Below are 22,076 nucleotides of genomic sequence, written 5' to 3'. Positions count from 1 at the left end.
GAAACTACATGAAATGCACTTGATTATCCCAAATTTTATATGTTTTCATATGTATGTTTTAAACATACATTTGTCTCACACCAAAATGTACATTTTAATTGCACCAAGCATTTTTTTTTTAATGGGCAGCTTGCAGACAGAACGTGATGTGCTGATGGATTTGCAGTAATAAAATATGGTCACTCAGCTGCAAATACCATCCTTCACTTCCCATTCTCTCTCTTTTCACAACTGCAGACTTCTGGAGAAGAATATGCTTAAGTATGTTTGAAGTAGTAGAAATCAGTTCATGTATGAGTTTTCCTAAGAATGAGAGAAGTAAATATATTTTATCTTCTTTTTATTATTATTATTAGGAGATAGAACACTATGCTTAATGAAATTTTATTTCTGCTTGGAGGATTCACCCCCCGAAAAAGAGTTTTCTATATTTGTGTAGTTGGTTATAGTTGGCTTCATAGAATCTTTAAGATGAAAGAAAGAAAAAAACAATGTGAGAGATTTTCTATTAAAAGAAACATTAGAATCAGGCATTATTTTCTGAATTATTTTCTAAAATTACATTTTCCAACAGGCATTGTTCCTCCCATGAAAGCTAAGCATTATGAAAACATTGTGAGAGGGCAAAATAGTAGGCAACAGAGTAATATTTTTTCACATTTACTCACATTTTCTGATCCCTACTCTAAAAATATACCACTTATTGGAGTAGCAGCAGCCTCTGACCGAGGTAGTACAGTGTTTCATGTGTCCTAACCTACCAGCCCAATAAGGCTTCTCGAATCAGAAGCCACCTAAAAGACTTGAAAGACCTGGAAATCTCCTACAAGAGCAATAGAAAGCATGTAAAAGGAGATAATCTCTAGCACAGCCACTAGAATGGTAATTTGGGTGTTTCCAAAGAGCAAATGCACTGTCTGAGCTCACCAGACTTGGTGTGCACACCTGGAGGTGCAGTTGATCAAATACAATAAGCAGAAAGTGAGACACTGTTTTTCAAATGGTATCCGAATTCGTGGAAGTAGAAATCCAAGGAGGGTTGATAGCACCTCAGTCTGTCCTGTGTAACACCTGAAATATGTATGCTAGCAGCAAATCAGGGGGTTTTTACTAAAACACTACCTCTCTCTGTCTCATACTTCTCAGTGCAAAACAGGTCCTAATATACAGTGTTTCATGAGTCAGAAGGAAAAATCTACATGCCAAGAGCTAAGATAAAGAAATACTGAGGAAAATGACAGGTCTTTAGTGAAAAGAAAAACAGTAAAAGAAATCTTGATTTGCTTCTCATGTCAGATCATTTACCAGCTATAACATTAATTTGTTGACAGAGTTAGTCTTTCAGGACTTTCATGAATTCTACAGTGAAGAATATTTGACATGTACATTTGCTATATCTGACCAATACATACTAAGCTGACATCAAGTGTGATTATCATACGTGATCAGGCCAAATTTAAATAAGTTAACTAAGTTTCAGTAGTTCAGCTAATCAGCATTCCTGATGTGGTAACCTGCCATGTTTCATTATCCCAGGTGAAAAATTTTAAAGGAGAAAAAAAAAAGAACAATTTAAATTTGTGCTTCACCAAAAAATGTCAGAGCTCTCTGAGCTGCCCCTGACAGATTATTACCTAGCAAATGCACATCATAGATCTTTTCCAGAGCCAAGTCACAGCACAGCAGCTCATGCTGTCACCCAAAGCTCAGGTGTCCATAACCTAAAACTGTATTTACCATGTGTTTACCCATTGCTTGCTGGAATAAAACACTTCCTTTGCTCCTGGGCCTTGTAGAAAAAAAAGCAGAGGAGACTGGGTGTCAGTGTCTGCTCCTAAGTCACAGTTGACTGAAGGATTCAGTGCATTAACTCATCAGTGCTTGTGAAACAAACCAAACAATATCCAAGCAAAGGCCAGGAACAAATTATAGCAATAAGGGACTTGACCAGGCCAGTAAGTTAGAGAAACAGTCAAACCTGTTACCAAAGGTTTCTTTGTATCTTGTTTATTTTTTCCAAATCTGTAACTGCAGCGATGTACTAGTTTGAAAACAAACCAGTGGAAGGCACCAAGTCAGAATAACAATTTAATGGGGAAGTTAAAGAAAAGGAAAGAAAAAAACTAAAAGAAAACACTGGTTCAAACTGACAGAGTCAAGATACAACCTGAGTCCCTGTTAGGCAGGGTGGTGGTAGCAGTCTGGTAGAATGGTGGCTGCAGTCCTCTGAAGCAGTGATCCTGTAGAAAAAAGGGTCTGCTCTTCCTCAGAAGGTCCAGTGGTGGCTGTGTAGCTCCTGTCCTCTGGAAATCCAGTGGGAAGCCAGTGTCTCTAGTGTTCAGTCCCAGATTATATCCACGATGGGATGCTTGGTTCCTCCCTCTGGGTGGAGCATCTCACAATGGGGTAATGAGTCATGAGGCAAAGTGTTGATTAGGCTCATTAACAGAAGATAGTTCGGAGGGAGTTATCTCTGAGTCAGGCGGCAGGACAATGATGGGCAATTAACAGAAAGATAGTCTGGGGGGAGGAGGCAAGGAAAGACTGCCCCACCTGGTTTCAATGGCTCCTGAGGATGGTAAGAGAATACACTGCAACCCAGGACAAGTGACTGTTCTGGTTTACAGTTAATGCAGAAATAACACAACAGAAACCCTCACAGATTTATCCCACTCTGGCTGCAGGTCCACACTAGAGTTTGACAATGACAAAACCAAGGTTTCCAGTGTCAATGGCTGATACTTTTCTATGCCTTCAGCTTTGCTGACCCAGCTGATTTGTGGTGTATTTTAACAGCAACTCTAGCTGTAATTCAGCTTAAAAAGAACACCTCTTCATGGAGGGATTTTAAACTATAGAGTAGGTGCAATCACAATCTGCATGCACTCCAGCAATTTATGATGTGGTATTATACCTTATTTCAATAGTGACTCATTCAACCTAGTAGGCTAATAGTGATTTGCACCAGCCTTTCCACCTTCATCAGTTCACTGCCTAATTTTGCAGTCTTACTCACAGATGATATTTTACTTTCTTGTCTGGACTGGTAATTGTTTCATATTATATAAGGGACATTCATGGAAGGTTTAAATGCAATCTCGACACAAGGAATAAATGAAAACAGAAAAATGTGTTATACATACAGATTAATCCATGAAAATGTAATTTTTCAAATGATCTCTAGGTAGAAATAAAGTTTGTCGCTTTTTTTTTAAGCTGAAATTCCAAGGTTGTTTCTGTTGGATTTTTTTTTCAAAATAAAAATGCAATGCTTTTTTCCTTTAGAAACATTGAGTTTTTTTATCAGTTCTGGTTTTGACAAGATTGGAAAAGCTATCAGCCGAAATACTAAATAGATCATATGAAAATATAATATTACACTGCATGGTATGATATGAAAAACAGATTAAAGTAAATTATGAATCTGAAGGAATTTCTCATTCTTAAATGAAATATCTAACAAAGAGCAAGGAAAATATTTCTACACTATTGAGACAAAATGAGAGGGGAAATAAGCATTTATTCTTTACCCTTTAGAAATGTCATCAAAAGATATTTTTCAACTGTATCAAAAAGATACTTCCTAAAAAAGTATGGCCAGGGTGGGGGGAGGGGGGGGAAGAGTGTTTAGAATTCCTCTCTGAAGAACAGATGCTTTGACCAATCTTGTTTATTGTCAGTATCCATTATTTAAGGAGGCATTCATATGTAAGGATTCCACATGTGACATAAGGACCAGCAGCATTAAGAACTCACACTGAAACGGCCTCTAAGCTTTATATTTTCCAGGTAAAAGCCATAAGCAAGGATGCAAAAGTCCATAGCAGTAATGATGAATGCCAGTGGTGGAGTCAGAAGAGTCACTCTACATGATTCCTCCTCCATGTGTCACCCTTAGCTTGAGGCAAACTGATTCTCTTACCCTGCAGACTTTTTTGAATACTCCAGAGAAAAGTGCTGCTGTTTTCATTCTTGAATGCTCCAGTAGGACAGATAAGCTTTCAGTTTTCATACTGGTCTCATTGATTTTATAAGCACTGTAGAATTAGAATTTGATGCTTGGGCAGTCTAGGGCTCTCCACAGGATTTAAAATGTCCTACCTACTTTCTTGGTTAGACCCCTGCATTTCTGTTTCTTCCTTTCACTTTATTACCCTCTTTGATGTTCCCTAATCTTTGTTGACCTTTGGATACTCCGCTGAGGACTGGTGATTCATCTTAGGACCTAATCATTATTTTCTGATGTCTCTCCAGCCTTCTAAAATGTCCCCTAACTGCTACCAGCTCAAGCATGTACACTTTAAAGCTCTCCTGCTCATCTCTTTTCCTTCTCTGTAGAATAGTTTCCCTGCTTATTTTTTAGTTTCCCTCTGCCTGTATATATACACATGGGACAAGGTGTCTATACAGGGGTGGAGAGCCTGAGGGGATCCTTGGTAAATTGGCTAGTATTCAGGAGTCAAGGTTTTGGCAGGCAGAAGCCCATGAGAAAGGGCAGGCAAGAGACACAGATGAAGAACGAAATTTATATAAAACAAATAAACAAAAAAACAAGAAAAAAAATGGACATGTCTATTTCTACAAAAACTAGATCAAGATGGGAGAACAGCAACAAAACATAAAGAAGAAAACCTCCTCACTGCTAAGCCTTGTTAAACTGCAACATTTCAAACCAAAACAAAAAAACAGCAGCTAAAATAGCACCAGAAAAATAACATTGTTGAACTGCTTTCTACAGTGCAGTACAGACAGACCACTGGCAATGGCTATTTGTGTCTTCTTCCACAGTTCCATAAATACTTTTCAAAGATCAACAACCATTGGGCCACACTGGACAACTGACTTTTCTCTGCAGGATTTTAATTCATGGATAAAATTGAAACAGAGATCAAACCCAAAATAAGCAAAAATTCAATAAGTTGAGTACAAGAGCTTCCACATATGACGAGGTTAAAAGGAATTACACACAAAACATAACTGACAACCAAGAAAGAGAAGACAAAACACAGAAGGATAATTTGCACCTAATAAAAACATGATCACAAGGAATCCCACTTCCACAAGGAAAAGTGAATATCTTATGCTTAAGTGCTATCCTACGATGTGACGGATCTCCAGCAGTACATGCTGCGTAGAAATAAAGCAATATTTCTCTTGCAACATGCTTCCCTTTGTCTTGATACGGATGTGCCTTTAGGGTAGGATTTGTGGAACTTAAAATTGTGGTTTACCTAATATTGCCATCTAGTGGCACAATGGTCAATTCCAAAACACTCCTCTTTGGAAGGAAGGTACTGTTACAGGATTTATACGTTACTGTAAAAAAGAGTTAGCCAAAATTCAGTGCTAACAACAGCCCACAGGAAAATGGAGCTTAGTCTGCAGGACAACACATGCCCCAAATATTCAGTTCATTTTGAGTCCATGAACACAAGCCAATGGAACACTGAAGTACTGGAAAAAGTCATAGACAGGATATGCCAGTGCTAGCCAAGCAATATGCAAGACATAAACTAACAGCTCCTGGCTGATTTAAAATGAGGAAAATAATAAACATCCTTCCAATTACAATACGGTAATTGACATAACACATATCACCACCTCCACTAAACCTAACACAAAATGCACAACATTCTTGATGGTTAGGAAGCTCCATCAGAAACATCTGTCCCTTTGCCTGAATACCTGATGAATGGCTTAAGCAGGGAAAGCTTAAAAGCAATGTAAATGTTCCTCAGATCCAGCTTAGGTGTCTCACAGTTAGTCTGACTTTATCATCCTCCATTCTCTTGTCAGTCATCAAGGAAAAATAATTACTGCCACAGGCAATTTATCCTACTCTAAATCTGCAGCCAAGGTAAGCCTGAAGATACCTATTTGTCTTCAGTGACTATGAAAGGAGCCTAAGGAGATCAGCTTATATTAACACCAACCTAAGCTGATCTCACTGCAGGCAGCCATGAACCAGCTCAGGAAAAGCTCAAGGGCAAAATTTACTAACATAGAAATCTCAGGTGCCTAAACACATAGCCTGAATTCACAAGCATTGAAGTTAGTACTTTGTTCTCAATAGTTAAAGCCTCCCCCTGGATTTTCTCATTTTCAAAAAATTAAATAAGCTTTGTAATGCAAGGGTGATGCCAAAACCGGAGGAAAGCCCCAAACCAATAATTTATTTACCTGTTAGTTAGTCACAGGGCAGACAGGACATGCTATGGGGCTCCTTATGTAAACAACATTTGGGTAGATGTAAAACTAAACTCTGGTTTTTGTATGCCTGATGTACCCACAAGTTTGGTGATCAGCAAGGAAGGCAAAATTTTGGTCACCTTGAATGTGTACACCTCAGCTAAAATGAACTGAACCACTGACAGCAGGTCCTGAGTTCTCTTCACTGACTAGAGAGAGAATGCTTGGTGAGTGCACCAGGTGTAGACATCCAGGCGTGTTTGACTCAGTGCCACCTGGACACCACTAATTGTCCTCATTTGCCTCCAGCTTCCGCTTCAGTTATACAGAAGCATTTAAGGATGCAACATTTAGCCACCAGAAAGACTCACTGAGAAGACAAAACCCAGAGGGAACTTTTGCCAGAAAGAAAGCATGATTAGTGATCATATTGGAAGATATGAAGATTGAAGATTCTGAGGTAAAGCCAGTAAAGAAAGGGAAAATATTCTGATTTGGTTTAAATAATGAGAATGTGGGGAAGATGTAATTTTTAGACACTTTTGCTTCATTTTAGGTTATGAGTCCATAGGTGTTATACAACTTGAAATGTCAGCTAGTAAGTCACATGTAAATTGATTATTAGCCAGTATTTTGTATTTCAAGTTTTCGTACCATAATATGATCCTGAAAGATTTTTATCAGCACTGGAAGAGAGTCTGTCAGTAGAAAAGGTGTTTGGCACATCACAAACTGCTTGGAATCTGACAGAATGAGGACTATCAAAACCCCTTATATACCCCACTTTAAAAGATCACAAGGGAAGATAAATGTTTGCAGTAGTTCATGCAAAAAGTCCTTCTAGACTAGTATCTTCTGTCCAACAACAAGAAAAAGAATGGATTTACGACAGAGTTAAGGAGGGAGCAGCAATTTATCTCCCAGAATACTCAGCCACCTTCCAGAGCTCTGTAGCTTAGGGCCTTCCTGAATCACAGTTATTTGACAGCCCTTCTGGATTTCCCTTCCACCAACCACAGGATGAAGAGGCATCAGCTTCCTGTTACAGTAGAACTTGTAATACAGAACTCCAATCACAAACACAAATTCACCTACTTGTAAAACGACAGCCTAGTGAAAAGAATGAGTGCTCTGTAATCATAGAACTTGATAAAACTGGAAAAGCACAACTTTTCACCATTTGGGTGTGTTATACCTCTATATATCTTCCTAGTTTATAACAGTATGATGGATTCACACAGAATCAGTGCTTTGATTTTCCTGTCCTCTATGATATTTTGGGAAACCTTTGTCCTCAAAAAAAAAAACCTTTTAAAATTTTGGCTAAATTTTATTATATGTTTTTTAACAGCTTTCTGCATCTTGAGAAAGACTTTATGTGAAATAATTTTTCTTGACTTAGAATTATATTCAAGCCACAGGTGGCATCACTTGAATCATGTCACTTCTATCTCTGCACTCAAGAGAAATATTTTTTCCTGAGAAAACCTTTCAAAATTATCTAGGAAAAGCATAATGAAACATTTTGTGTTAATGGTTGCACATGATGTCAAAAGCACAACCTAGGGTGAAGAATAGAGGAAGGTGTTAAATTTCAGGATTTGGGCATATACTTTGAGCTTATGGACTGATAAAAGACACTGGGCTAAGAATTAGAGGTAGGGCTGAGGACTTTACAAGAACTGTGGGATGGGCCCAAGGGTGAGGGCTGAGGAAAGGGGCTGCCTCCATCTGTGTTCCACGCACATCACCATCTCTTCTCACTGCTCTGCTGGCTGAGCTCCCTCCTGCCCAGCCTCCATCTCATGGACAGTCAGCTGCTCTTACAGAAGACCTCTCACAGTAAACAACTAAGTGCTTTCCCTCTAATGTGCATCTCCCTCTCCTATCCCATGACCTCCCTGCTCCCCTGATTCTATAAGGGACTTTGGTAGGGCAGAGGACTAGTGGTTGTATTTGGGGGTTGGTTTTTGTGTTCATGATGGCTTGTAGGGTTGACCTGTGTGGGAGGAGGTCATGGACTGTGCTGTGCCAGACTCAGCCTGTGCCAGCTCCACAGTGTATGCACTATATGACAGAATAAGAGGAGCTTCTGGAGCCTCTGCAAAGAGAGGTTAGTTAAAAAATGCTGAGGCAAAGGGACAAGGAAAGAGACAATTTTGCTACAGCAGAAGACACAAGAGAAAATGACAGAGAAGGAGTGTGGAAAAGAAGGAAAAATGCCCAAAAATAGCAGCCTGAGTGCTGGAGGAAAAAGAGCAGCCTGGGCAAGGGCTGTAGAGAAATATTGGACTGGATAGGGACAGAGAGAAGAATCAGGAGGAGGTGTGACTCTAAAGGGGTTGTGGTTAGTGGAGGAAACTATGTGGGACCAGTTAAGAAACAAGGAGCATGAAGATAAAAGCAACTGCTGCGCACCAACCCCAGTCTCCTGCATCACCCATTGCCTCACCAAAGGATCTGAGCATAATGCACAGCAAATGGGTTAGAGGCACGAAAGAGGAGAGCAGAGCTGCCCAGAGGATAGCCAAGGCATTTTCCCTGCATGTTGGGGGTTTTTTGTTTGTTTTTGGGTTTGGGGGTTTTTGGTTTTTGTTTTGGGGTTTGGGTTTTTTGGCGTTTCTTTTTTTGTGTGGGAGGGAGTTAATACCAGGATCAATAATAAAAAGTTTCGTCAATTGGCAGTAAAATTACACTAATTCAAAATTCCTGACATGAGCCTGGGGTTTTTCCCCATCACAGTCATCTCCCCAGGCATTTGCTCCATAACCTCACGAACCCTGCTCTCCGGGTGGGCCTAACACATGTGAGCTAAGATTAAGAAAGGACTCTTGGACTTCAGGCTTAGAGTGAGGGTCTGAAGACCTTGGGTTAGGGTGATTAGGGCTTCAGACGTCTCATTAGGATTTCTGATTAGGGGCTTGCATTCAGTCCAGGACTGGGGATTGAATTCCTCTTTGAGGTTTAGGATTTAGTCTTTGGGATTCAGGAAAGGCTTCAGGTGATTGTTCTGGGCGTGGTTAAGGTTCCTGGTAAGAGGGTAAAAGTATAGGCCAGCTTTAGTGTACGTTAGAGAAGCTTTTGTTTAGTGTACGTTAGAGAAACTACCTTTCTCATTCCCTTATTTTGGCTGTGTTATACAGAGTAATTGTTCCATTTTCTATTTGTGATTTTGGTTCAAACTTAATTTCATTTAGTATGTTTATACTAGTTTGTTTCCTTGATTCTTTTGATGGTCTGTTTATACTCTTCCTTGAAGTTGGTGAATTGTTGAAAGGTTCTACTATCTCAGAGCTGAAAGCAGGAGCCAGGACATTTTGCCTGTGAAGCTAATTAGAACCCGATATGGCAAACGGAACCAGGGATGGTGCACATAAACTGCATTTCTTGGTTGTTGCCAGCAAAGGGAGCTGTTAAGCCCTTCAAACTGCTGCATCCCAGTGACTAGTGGGAAACAGGAACCTGAACTTGACTATTATCACTGCAATGAATGTGTCCAATTAGCTTGTTTATTGCCTGGGCTTCTCTCGTTGTTTATACATAAAATATTATTTTCCCCATAATGGTTTATTCCACAGTTCTTCACATACACCACTGGTAAAGGCCGAAACTCCTTTCACAAGAAGACAAAACCTCCTTGTGGAAATTTCCTAACTTTCAATCACATGGTAGCAATAACTGAATAAAAGGAAGATTAAAAACCTTTAGGTGATATCACACTCTGATTAGGTGTCTGTCTTTATCCTTTTGTGGCACATTTGCATTGTGGCTAATAAACTTTTGCTCTCCAGTAATAACTGCATTTTATCTCCTTGAGGCAGTGATTAAATCCTTCTGTTTTCAAAAGATAGCTACAATGCCCATACTGTAACACACTAATTGCATGAAGGTTAGGGTTGATAAATCATTAAATATTCTTTTTGGGGATTTCATCAACCCATGTATACTTAATAAGGAACACTAGGTTCCTTTTTAACCCCTTAAAGAAAAATCCAAAAGACAGAATAACAGAAGTGGATGTCTATAAAAAGTAAAGATCACTTATCACTTAAACTTGAACTGTCTGTTTTAACATTGCCAAGACTAAGGAAAAATAAGCTTTGCTGTTCAGTGCTGTCTGTTGGCAAATATTAATAGCATTACAGATGATCTAGTATTTATTCAGCATATGCTCTAAGTGTAACTGAGCATTACAAAAATACACTGAAAATCTTTGTTCATTCTGTAACTGTGACAAAGGGACTACATTTGTGTGATAGAAACAAAAATGTGCAAAGCAATTTGGAAGGACAAACCAGTAAATTGTATGTTATCAAACGGCAATAGAGCAGCAAGAGAAGAACTGCTCAGACTGAAACACAAGCAATTTGCTTGTTGTTTAAGCACTTGTGGTGCAAGCTGAATGAAAGGGTCTGAATGGCAAAACAGGGATTACTGCCCCAGAGTTGTTTTGTGAAAACCTGTCAAAAAGACATGTGGACACACAGAATTAAAATAATTCAGGCATGTTGGTTTTTTGAGTACTCTTTTTCCAGCTGAAGCTATTAATTACAATTTGAGCTGATTTAATATTCCATTATAAATTAGATGAAAGAAAGAATTACCTACTCTTTCCATTAACAGCTCAGCTCCTGAATTTGCCCTCAGTCCTTGTTTTGAGCTCATTCCAGCCCCCACTGGACTCACAGAGGCAATCCACCTTGCTAAACTTTCATAAAAATTCATTTCTCCTTCTTATTCCTTCTCCCACACCCACAAAAATAAAGTGAACTGTTTTGTGCCAGGAAGTTATTTTTTAATCTATTTAAGCCAGTCCCAGAGATGCCTCAGGAGGTAGGACCATTCAGCTAAAACTAGGGTGAAGAAAGATTGGTGGTGCTGCACCATGTAGCTTCACTCTCAGCTTCTGGCATACATGTGAAACAGATCATTTATAAGGAGCTTGCTTCCACAGAAATCAACATAGGATTTTGCTTCTTTAAGAGAAGATCTTCTCTTAAAAGAAAAGTTAGAGGCAGTTGGTAGGCACATTTGCAGTTATCATGACTGAAAGAATGTATGCAGCTACTAGACTGAATCTAGTTAGCTAATTTAGAATAATCACATTCCTCTCCTTCAGTTCATTAATATACTGTCCTCTATTCTTTTGGGTGAAACAACCCAGGCTCCTGAGTTTTATATAGTTTGACTCATTTTATACCTTCTATGGTTGGACTCGATGATCTCAGGAGTCTTTTTCAACATAAGTGATTGTGTGATACTATGACTCTATGAACATTACTTTTAAAAATGTCTTGTTTCCTCTTTTCTTACATGTGTATACCCATATATAACCTGCCTGTGCATCTCAGTATGCCTGTAACAACAAAAATGTGGAAACAGCATATGAGAATTTAGAAAGCCCATGACTTAACAGTTGTGTCTTATTTCAGTCAACTGCAGTGAAAAGACACTGCATGACAATACCTCAGTTAGTCCAGGCTATGCTTTTTGAAAAAACATCTCCTTACTCATGCTACAAATGCCTCAAGAGTAGGGGTTTTTTTTCACCTTTCCCAGGTTGCTAGATATATATGCACCAATTCTATTTCTCACAATATTTCATGAAGAGAAAAGGCACAGTGTGACTCTGGGGCACCACAATCTGGAAAAAAACAGGAACCTGGACATCGTGAAACCAGAACAGCACTGGTTGGAGGAAAAGTTTTCCAAAAACAAACATCCTTTCAATCACAAAAAGATCTCGGGGTTATTGGCCTCTGTTGATACGAAAATCTGCAAGAGGAAGAAAAAGCCCTTTTGAAGAGACAGAAGTCTTTGAGAAAGGTCCTCCACCCTAAGTAAGCAGATATGGATTTTATCGTGTTTCCAGAAAATCTCTGCTTTTATGAATTAGCCAAGTAAACATTATATTCACAAGTATGTGGTTTCTGAGCTCCAGTGCAGAAGTAATAACAAAGCCAAAGCAGTGCACAAAACACCTTAGATTATCAATTCTGAACTACGTATGTATTATTGAGAACAAGTGAATACATTTCATCTTCAGTGGAGGTGCACTTCAAAAACATCTGCTAAAACTTTGGCCTCATTTAAATCAATTGAAGAAAAAATTGCTTTCATTAGAAACTGAAATATATGCATAGAGCTGAAGGGAAATTTTTAGATTCTGTCTTTCTTTTCCTCACATGAGGGAAAAATTAAAGGCAAAGGTAATGTACCACAAGGAAAAATCATATGTTGTTACTTAGCTGTGGCCAAAAATATGATACCTGTATTGTTGCTATGCAATTTAAGTAAACAGACATATTCAGAGAATGGAGGTCATTAAAAATTAGGCAAAACTCACTTCTGTGACTTGCTAGGCTGTGGAAAATTCCATCCACAGAGTTCATGGGAAAATTTGAAGCAATAAAAAGGATGATAAAGAACAGCAATGGGAACATCAAAGTGAAAGATATTCCTAGATAATCAAGTCTTTTCCTCTCCTACTATAGGGAGCAAGGTTGTTATTTATTTTCTATAAAATGCAGCACCTTTCATCTTCACGCCATTCAGCTTTTCTAATTTTTTTTTCTTACAAATAATTTCTTCCCTGGTTGATAAAAATCTTCTAATTTCTAGTCTTAAATTACTCATAGCCAGTCTATATTTTTTTATTGAACTTACATGCCAGGCATGTAAATATTTATTCTCTTCAGCTCACATTTTACTATCAGAAGTACTATCTCCTCTCAGCTCTCAGTTCATTAAGCAGAAAGAACCATGTTTTGCTGGTCCCACTCTGCCAAAGAACCTACACACTATATTTGCATTTCTTCTGCCTTGATTTAATTTTTCTTGAATATGGATGATCCAAATGATGTGCAATATTTCAATCACTATAAAATTTTAAAGCAGTATTATCTCTTCTATGTCCTCCACTTAGGCACGAGAGTGTTTAATAGAGCTATCAGGGTAATCCAGATTCTCCAAGACTGGCAGGATGGTTCAGAAGATTTACATAGGCATGTAGGCTCTGTAAACAATTAAGAAGAATTCTTTTGAAAGCTGAATGCCTGTGTCTCTCACTGTCAACAGCATGGTAGCTTGGTCCACCAGGGATGAGAGCAGAGACCTCCCATGCAATAAGACCCCACAGACTCTCTGAATGCTCTGTTTGCTTTTTAGAAACCATAACACATTCACCTTTGCTAATTTTTTCCTGTAAGATGAACATGCATGGATTTTCCTGGAGTACTGTGGTGATGTCCTGGTCAGGACTCCCCAGTATAAGAGAGACACAGGCACACTAAGGACTCCTGAGGTGCTGAAGTGCCTGGACCATCTCTTCTGTGAGGACAGGCTGAGGGAGCCAGGACTGTTCAGCCTGAGAAAGAGACGTCTTGGGGTGATTTCATCAATGTATATAAATACCTGAGGGGAAGGTACAAAGTAGATGAAACCAGGCTCTTCTTAGTGGTACCCAGAACCAGAGGCAGTGGGAACAGATCAAAACACTAAACAGGGAGCACTTTCCTTACTTTCGAGGGTGATGGAGCACTGGAACAGGTTGCCCACATGTTGTCCTGGGCAGGGGAAGTTGGACCAGATGATCCCCAGAAATCAATTCCATCCTCAAAAATCCTGAGATTCTGTGCCCAGAGGACATCAAACTACCTCTTTTCACAGTAGCCCAGGTGCTGAAACTTAGCCTCAAAAATGAGATGAGGGCTCTGTGTCAGCACAAAAGGGATACCTCTCCATATTCCGTTTGCAAGGATAGCATCGCCAGCATTTCTAGAAGTAGCATGTCTGTGGAGGTACTGTTTTTCCAGAAATATCAAAATATCTGATCAATTACATCATTATTGTCTTCCCTACAGACATGTGTCTTTCATTCTTCTTGGAACTTAAGATCTGGTTAACAGTTATCTGTTCCTTTTCTTATAAAGCATTAAAACGTTTTCAATTTATTGTTTGGGGGTTTTTTTGTTTTTGATACAACACACTTCTCCTTGTTCCTTCTGTTGAAAAGCACTTTTCTACCTCATTTTGTTTAGAAATGTATTATCTTTTGCATGAATTCTAGGAATATCAGAGTCTTCATGTTTTGAAATGAGCACTCCTTTTTCAGTGCTACAAGATCTCATGTAATAGAACTGGATCAATATTGATCCTCAGAGCAACAGAGCTGAGTCCACCAGACTCAGATACTTTAAGGCTGTATTTTCATCCTGAATATATGACGCATAAGTATTTTAATTAAATAAAACCAACAATTTGAGGCACCAACAAGTCATAGATATGAATTTTGTTCTCCTTTTGTTCTGCATGTCTAACAAAAAAAAACAACCAAAAAAAATCCCCCAAAAATGCAAACAAACCAAGAATTATTCTTCAATCTGATGTTAAGAATCAGCTTCCTCATATTTTTTCATATCAAACAGCCTAGATTTGGTAGCAGGGAGATGGGAGAAATATATGCTTCTTGGGCATTATAACTTAAAGTAACACAATTTGTTATTACATTTTTCCTCCACCTGGGGCCATTTCTTCCTCACTGGTATGTAGAGAAGAAGCTGAGCAATGAAGCTATGTTTCTAAAACTATTATCCTAAAATCTGGTGGAGGAAATAATCATTTAACAAACAACAGCCATAACAAAAGGAACAAATGAACATGAAACACCCAGGTTGTTCTAAAACTTAGCCAGGACTGTTCGATCTTTTCATCTCCCACATCTACAGAAATTAGAAAGATTATTCCCGAATTTAACATTGAGATAAATATGGCTGCCACCACACATTGCATATTTGCAGGTTGTTTATAATGGCTTTTACAACTGGAAATGAATTTCAGTGCACTGCAGGAGAAAGACAGGGAATATGCTTATCCGTTAGAAAAATTGTTACAGTTAAATTTCCATGATTGAAGTAAACTGGATTTTAGTCTGAACTCTAAAGAGTTTAGACTCCAAACCTTCCTCTAACGAAATATTAGAGAAGACACAGAACACTCTCATTTCAGTCAATCCTGTAGATTAGTCATATATGGGTAGCTGTGTATACAGATATTTTGCTGTGAAAATGCTGCATTTATAACAAGTGTAGGTTTAATTCACTGTTTTAGTGATAACAGAAAAATCTGGTTACAGTAACTCCCTCCTTGCTACCACGTTGGACCATATTGTTTCCCAGCAGAGCGCATTCCCATCCCTGCAGAAATGAAGGAATAACAGCAACATGGTCAAATGAATCACTCTCTAATCTCTCTCATTTGACGAATTAGACCTCCTCCTTTAGATCTAATGTAAACCTAGACAATTATCTTACCTCTAGACCCTGCTGTCTTCCTATTTAAAGTGAGGCAAGATTAATACCACCTGCAGGTCTCCCATGGATTACTTCAGCTCTGACTTATGCTGCAAAGAGCTGGCTTAAAATAAAGCCTAAATAGCAAGTAGAGAGTTAGACGTCAGATTTTTAACATTATGGCTACCCAAACTACAGGAGAACCAAAACTCTTTCAAAGGGGAGAATCATGGCAAGAATACTTCACATAGAAGTTGAAATGCTACACAAGTCATTTACATCCTAAATTAAGCTACTGACTGAATTTGTGTCTTAAAATACTTGAAAAGGGGATTTTTTATAAGATTTTCATGATACTGTTCCAAGGAAGAAAGTCTACTACCAACACTAAAAAAATACAGTAATTCCAGTTAGAAAAAAAAAAAAGTTTTCTAAATAACTCCCTGAGAGGCTTTAAAAATGCTCTAAGTTTTTGCAGTTAATGCTTAGAGTATTTTTCTTTAATCCAAAAATAGAGTGAGGATGTACTTGTCTCAGAAAATCTATATACGAAGTATCCTACCACATTAAAAATCTGTGGATCAAGTTTGCAGTGGTATTGGAAACAGTACTTTTTAAACTACATTAAAATAGAGCCACTCAAAAATTGTACCGTTTTGGTGAGTTTTTTTAACCCATTTCTGATTAAGAAATCCAATTAAGTGTAATTGCTTCTTTCTTATACTATGCCAGTTTATATTTGATTTCCCAGCCTGAGAAAGTTTTGGCTGTGGTTTGCAGTCCAGGAAACTCCAACAAAAGATTATAGGAAATGGGCCAATGCCATCACGTGGAATATAAAATATGGAACACTTCATAAAATCCACTTGAGATACAATAGATGACTAAGGTTTAGGATAAGTGGTAGCAGAGATAAGAATAGTAATGGATGGTAGCACATTGTTCAGAATAATCACTCGAGCAGTTACGGGAAGAGTCTTCCCAAAATACATAGCACACAGGCCAGGCTGCTTCATGCTCTTATCAGCTCAAACTCAGACCTAACTCCCAGGTTGTACATTTGTGTTAACTCTCAAGATCACCATCACTATTGATATAACCCCTCAATTATAACAAGTTCAGTACAAAGTATCCTGGCTCTCACGCAGACTTTGTGCAGGACCCTGGGCATGCTGCCCAAAAGTCTGCTCTCAGGTTCCTGACTAACAAAATGAGGACTGTCATCTCTGTGACAAGCAGCTGTGCTGAGGATAAACATGCTGCTCTCTGAAGAACGCACATACTGTTTGGTGCTCAAGGCATGACCAGGAAAATTCAGTTAGTCATTTCCAATTTAAGTGCATCTAGTATAAAAACAAGGGAGCTGGGCTGTGGAGTACTAGTCAGAGGCGAGAGCTAGGAGCATCCTGCACAGCTGATGGGGAGAGCAAACAATATCTACACACCTAGTCGTGAGTTTGACTTGCTGGTAAGAAAATCTGAGTGAGTGGCTAATCTCTTAGGCTGCACTGCATGAAACATTGTTGGGCCCCCCAGAGGTTTCTGTCAGCCAAAAATGGTTTTCAGAGCATAGGCACCTGAGTGAACAGGATATATAATTTGAAAGTACACATGTTGGTTACAGTAGCACCCACATTTGTACAACAGCACCCACCCACGGAACAGCTTTAGGAAGACTATGGTCTGAAATAGCTTAGACTAAAAATCCATCTATCCTACCTGGTAGTGGCCAATGTAGATTCCTCCCTGGATGCTTTGACAGAGCAACAATTTCTGACTCATGATTTATTAAGCCAAAGGTGCTGTCCTTAATGTATTTTTCTTTTAGCCACTCACACAACCCCTTCTGCAACACTTCCAAACTTTCAGCATCTACAGCAGCCTCATGAAAGGATCATGAAGAACACCATCTGAAGAAACAGCTCATATTTTCCTGTTTTGGATCAGTCACTTGCTGGTTTCAATAAATGCTATCTATTCTGTAGACATGGTATAATGGACATATACAGCACTAGAACCAGGGAAGAAAGTGCTCATGTTGGAAAAGAAAGAGGCAAGAGACAGGGCCAGTTTTGATCTGTATTAATATCAAAGGTTTTTGAGGGCGTCAACAAAATATTACAGCAGCCTTGCACAGACACAGGCAAGTAATTAAGACTGCCATAGAAAAATGAGCATAGAATAATAAACTAATACTCCCTCATTGAAGAAAAAATCTATTTTTTTCTCATTTTAAGATCCTTCAGTTGTAAAAAAAGATAAAAAACAATACCAGGAGATAATCACTGTTTTGTATTCACAATATTTAAAAACATTGAAACAGCAACATCTGGTTGTTGTACTACACAGTACAAATAGATGCAGCTCCTAGTGAAGTAATCTCTCATTAAAATGAAATAGAAACCATCTCCGAGAAACTTGCAGCTGATAGTACACATGATATTGAACAAATTTTTCTACATGTATTAATTTTAACATTTGCTTCATTTTCCTTAAACACCCTTTTATACAGAAAGCTGATAACAGAGCCAGTTACTGCTGAGCTGAAATTTTTCTTTGATTATTTGAGATGCATGGAATAATAGAAGCTGCACAGTTTTACTCAGTTTCTTCTCACATCCATAATTGTCCAGAATTCAAATATAACCATTTTAGTACCATGCTAAAAAAACAATAAACGAATACATCTGTTCTGAAAAAAACAATAAAATAAAAAGGCGTCCCTATTACTTCCTTAGGAAGTTTTAATTCTTACCATTACAAGTAAGGTGATAAAAAAAGGGTATCCAGTACTTCAGTACTGACTAATTTCAAATTAACAACACAATCTCTGTGCTCATTTTTCACAAACTTTTTAGGAATTCCCAACAATTCTCTACATGGAATGTATGCTTTTTCCACACAAAGCAAACAATAATAAATTTCTCATTTGGGCCACTCAGTAATTAGATGGTGGCTACAGGCAACTGCAGCTAAATTTAACTTAAGAAAAGATATATAGGCAAATTATCTCTTTGGGGCTCTTTCAGGGTGACTGTGTATAAAAATGAAGACAGCTTTGTTTTTAAAGAAATAAAAGATTAACCAGAAAGTAGATAATATTATGGTATGGCCATTTGTACTCAGTTGATACTGATGGCAATAGCTACAGAAGTTTACCTCAATATGATGAGTAAAGCCCAATAAAGAAAATAAATGAAATTTCTTGCTGGCTTTTTTTTTTTTAACTTTGTAAGAGAATGCAAGATTAACCCAAATTGTGGAACATGTTATGTCTTTTAAGCTTCAAAAAAAAGATTTGGTAAGGATACAAAATAATATGTATATACATATTATGCATTTATCTTTGTCTGTGCTGCTTGTAAATACTGTGTTAAGGCTGCATGAATATATTATATTGAAAGTGAAAGCTGCATGCACAAGTTTCCTATTAACATAGTATTTCTGCATATGTTATTTCTAAACATGGAGATGCTTTCACCAGACTGTGTATAGGACTGATTTGCACACATTATCATCCTGATTCATCTGAGATCCCATATGGCCCTCAGCTGCTGCTGCAGAAAAGCAAGTGTTCCCATAAGCTTCACATCAGATCTGCCAGCCATGTGGTGAAATCCCTAGCACCTTTGGAGATTTCAAACAACACTTGATGACGGTGTTTTGGCAAGCAAACCAAGCTGTAAATGTTAACAGTCTATGTCTTCAGCTAAGCTTCCCTCAGCTCTAGCCCATGGAAATAATCCAGTGGGCAGCTAGACTGACTTTGTATAGCTCAAGAAGAAGCTTGAGGATTTAGTTTACTCCTCATAATACTCCAAGACCAGCTCGAATTTAGAATATAACTTCCTTGAAGCAAAGTTAGGACAGGCACTCAAATCTCCTCCACCACCCTAATGCCACAGTCTCGCTCTTCTCATGTGAATATAAACAACACTCTGCTTAATGCTCTGATAAATAAGTGCTTCCTTTGCAGCTTGCAACCTCATACAGCAAGCAAACAAGAGAAAAATAAAAAAAGCTACAAAAAGTTCTATTTCTCATTCTTCCCTTCTAATGGATCGTGACACACACAGGAACTCAAAGGGTCATTGAAATCAGGACCACTTTTGGAGTTCCAGAGGAACAATTAAAAAAATTAAGCAGTCACTAAGAGATAGTTGCAACAATTTGACTGCCAGAAGGTGCAGCCAGAGTACCTTTGGTTGAGATGGACAGTAAAGAGCAATTCTCTATAGCCAATTTCATTGATAAATGGGAATGTGGTGGGGATTGTTAATCCTTTCAGAGTAAAATATCAGTACACATTTATCTTCTGATGATATTCTGACAAGTATGAAAATAGATTATATTTTGTTAAACCACAGACTAAACAGCACCCAGACAGCACCACAGCACCACATTTTTTGCTTCACTTGGTAAGACAGCATAAAACTAAGTAGTGCAAGGATATCTCACAACAATAATTCCCCCATTTAACAAAGACTAAAACAGACAAGATCTGTTAGAAAAGAAAGTAAAAAGGTGTTGAAATAAGTACTTTGAAGTGAAAAAGAACTCTTGCTGTGGGCTGTGCAATTAATTTTGGTTAGTAAACTGTGCAAAAACTCTGTTCTCCTGTCCAATTTAGCATTGTTCAGTTGTCAGACTAGATCAATTCTAATTAGAATTTGTTACTTTTGCTGAAGTTGTTTGTGATCTGTCATGCTAAAAATATTCTAGGAAGTCAAAGTTTTATTCAGGCAGAAATCAGCAGAAAAAAGTTGCTCCGCTGTATTTCTAGACTTGAAGATGCATTCTTTCAAAACAAAGCCATATCAACTATTTGTTATTCTTCTTCCACTCAACACCTCTTGGCCTGAAAGGTTATGGCAACTTGCTGTTTTGTCTTTGAGAACAATCAAAAAAACTTTCTTCAAACTTGTCTTTTTATAATCCAAACTATTTAACTTGCATATTCTTTTCAAACTGACATGGTCATAAGCAGTCATAAGCACCACAATGAATTTAGGGTATTTTTTTTGCACTGCTTAAATACTATTGTACTTATGTTTACATTATATATGATTGATAATATCATCAGTGTCCTTGCCAATATCCTATGAAAATGATCGGCCTCAGAACAGCCAAGATCCTATTAGAGCATCTCCTTCCTGAAGTAAAAAGATTTTTAATAATGAAGAGTCTCATGAATGAAAAACCTTTCACTCTGCCAAAGTTAATTTCTTTCTAATTTCCCATTTCTATTATAGCAATTAGCAAACCTTCAAATCAGTCAAACTTCTTGAATATAATTGTTTTCTAATTAGGCCACTAGAATTACTTTTGAGCAGTCAGGGAACAACACTCCACATAGTACATTTCTTGAATTCCTACACTGAAACTCATTCTGTATCCCTGCCCAAATAACACTTACAAGTTGCACATTCCCTAAAAATGCTCTGCCATAATTGTCATATACAATGAAACCACCTCTGAAGTCGTGGTTCTGCACAGCTTGAAAGTTTTCTATGTCTGCTCATCTTCAGTGCTTAGAATAAATGAACAGCGGGTTCTGTTGTGACTGCACACATTCAATCATTTGGCAGGTTGGTATATTAGAAATCTGATATAGAAAATTCCAAAAAATTTCTTCTGTTTGTTTTTCAGCCCTGAATATAAACACTGATAAAAGAATGTTAGATTCCCAAAGCCAGGTCATATCTCTTATCCTTTGCTAATTCCTCAGAAGGGCATTATAAATCAAGCTAAAGCAGTAGTAAACTTGTTTCATGGAAGATGTCCCTATCACAGCTTCATAATTTTACTGAAATTTAAACAAGCAACACCCACCCTCCCCCCAAAAAAAACACATTAAAATAAAAACTACAGACCCAAAACCCCACAAAATACGTGTACAAGGCAGAATGGGACTTCTCTGCGGGGATATTGTGTGGGTTTTTTCATAAGGAAAGGCTTTTTCTTCGGACGACAGATTTTATCTCACTTCTTATCGTGTCCAATGATTGCAAAATAGGAAATGCTGCTAAGGCATTACTTATCACCTTAATTCATTCACTTTTGTTAAATATGCATGTACCAGCAACTAGAATTATGTATGTGAGTTGACTCCATTGATAGATCTGAAGTCTGCAGATGAATAAAATCCTGAGGAATGTTGATGAGGACTTTAAATAAGAACCTCATGAGAAGTGTTTGATTATTTTTCTCACATCTGTCCAGGAGATATTTTTTCATCTCCATTTGAAAATCTTTCTGTATACTTTTCATATTTTGCATTTCTTTGCAATACTCATAAATTCAAGGGCAAAAAAATTCAGTTGAAGAATTACTTCATGATCATCTCCTACAAAATGCAGGTCTTTCACCTTCAGGAACAAATAACTGCATCCAAAATATACGTGTAGCCATCTAGTTGACTCATTTAGAAATTTGCAATTATGCTCTTAATTCATAACTTCAGTACGGAACAGAAGTGCTATTTCAAAGGAAAGTCCACCAAGTACTTTCTCAAAGGCTTGTCTTGTTTTTAGTGTGGCTAGTTCAAATTTAGCTTTACTGTTAAACGTGGACAGTTTTGAACCAGGTATAATTGTA

The sequence above is a fragment of the Corvus moneduloides genome, chromosome 2 (genome assembly GCF_009650955.1).
Source record: "Corvus moneduloides isolate bCorMon1 chromosome 2, bCorMon1.pri, whole genome shotgun sequence".
NCBI classification, from domain to species: Eukaryota; Metazoa; Chordata; class Aves; order Passeriformes; family Corvidae; genus Corvus; species Corvus moneduloides.
Note: the sequence above shows the minus strand (reverse complement) of the source record.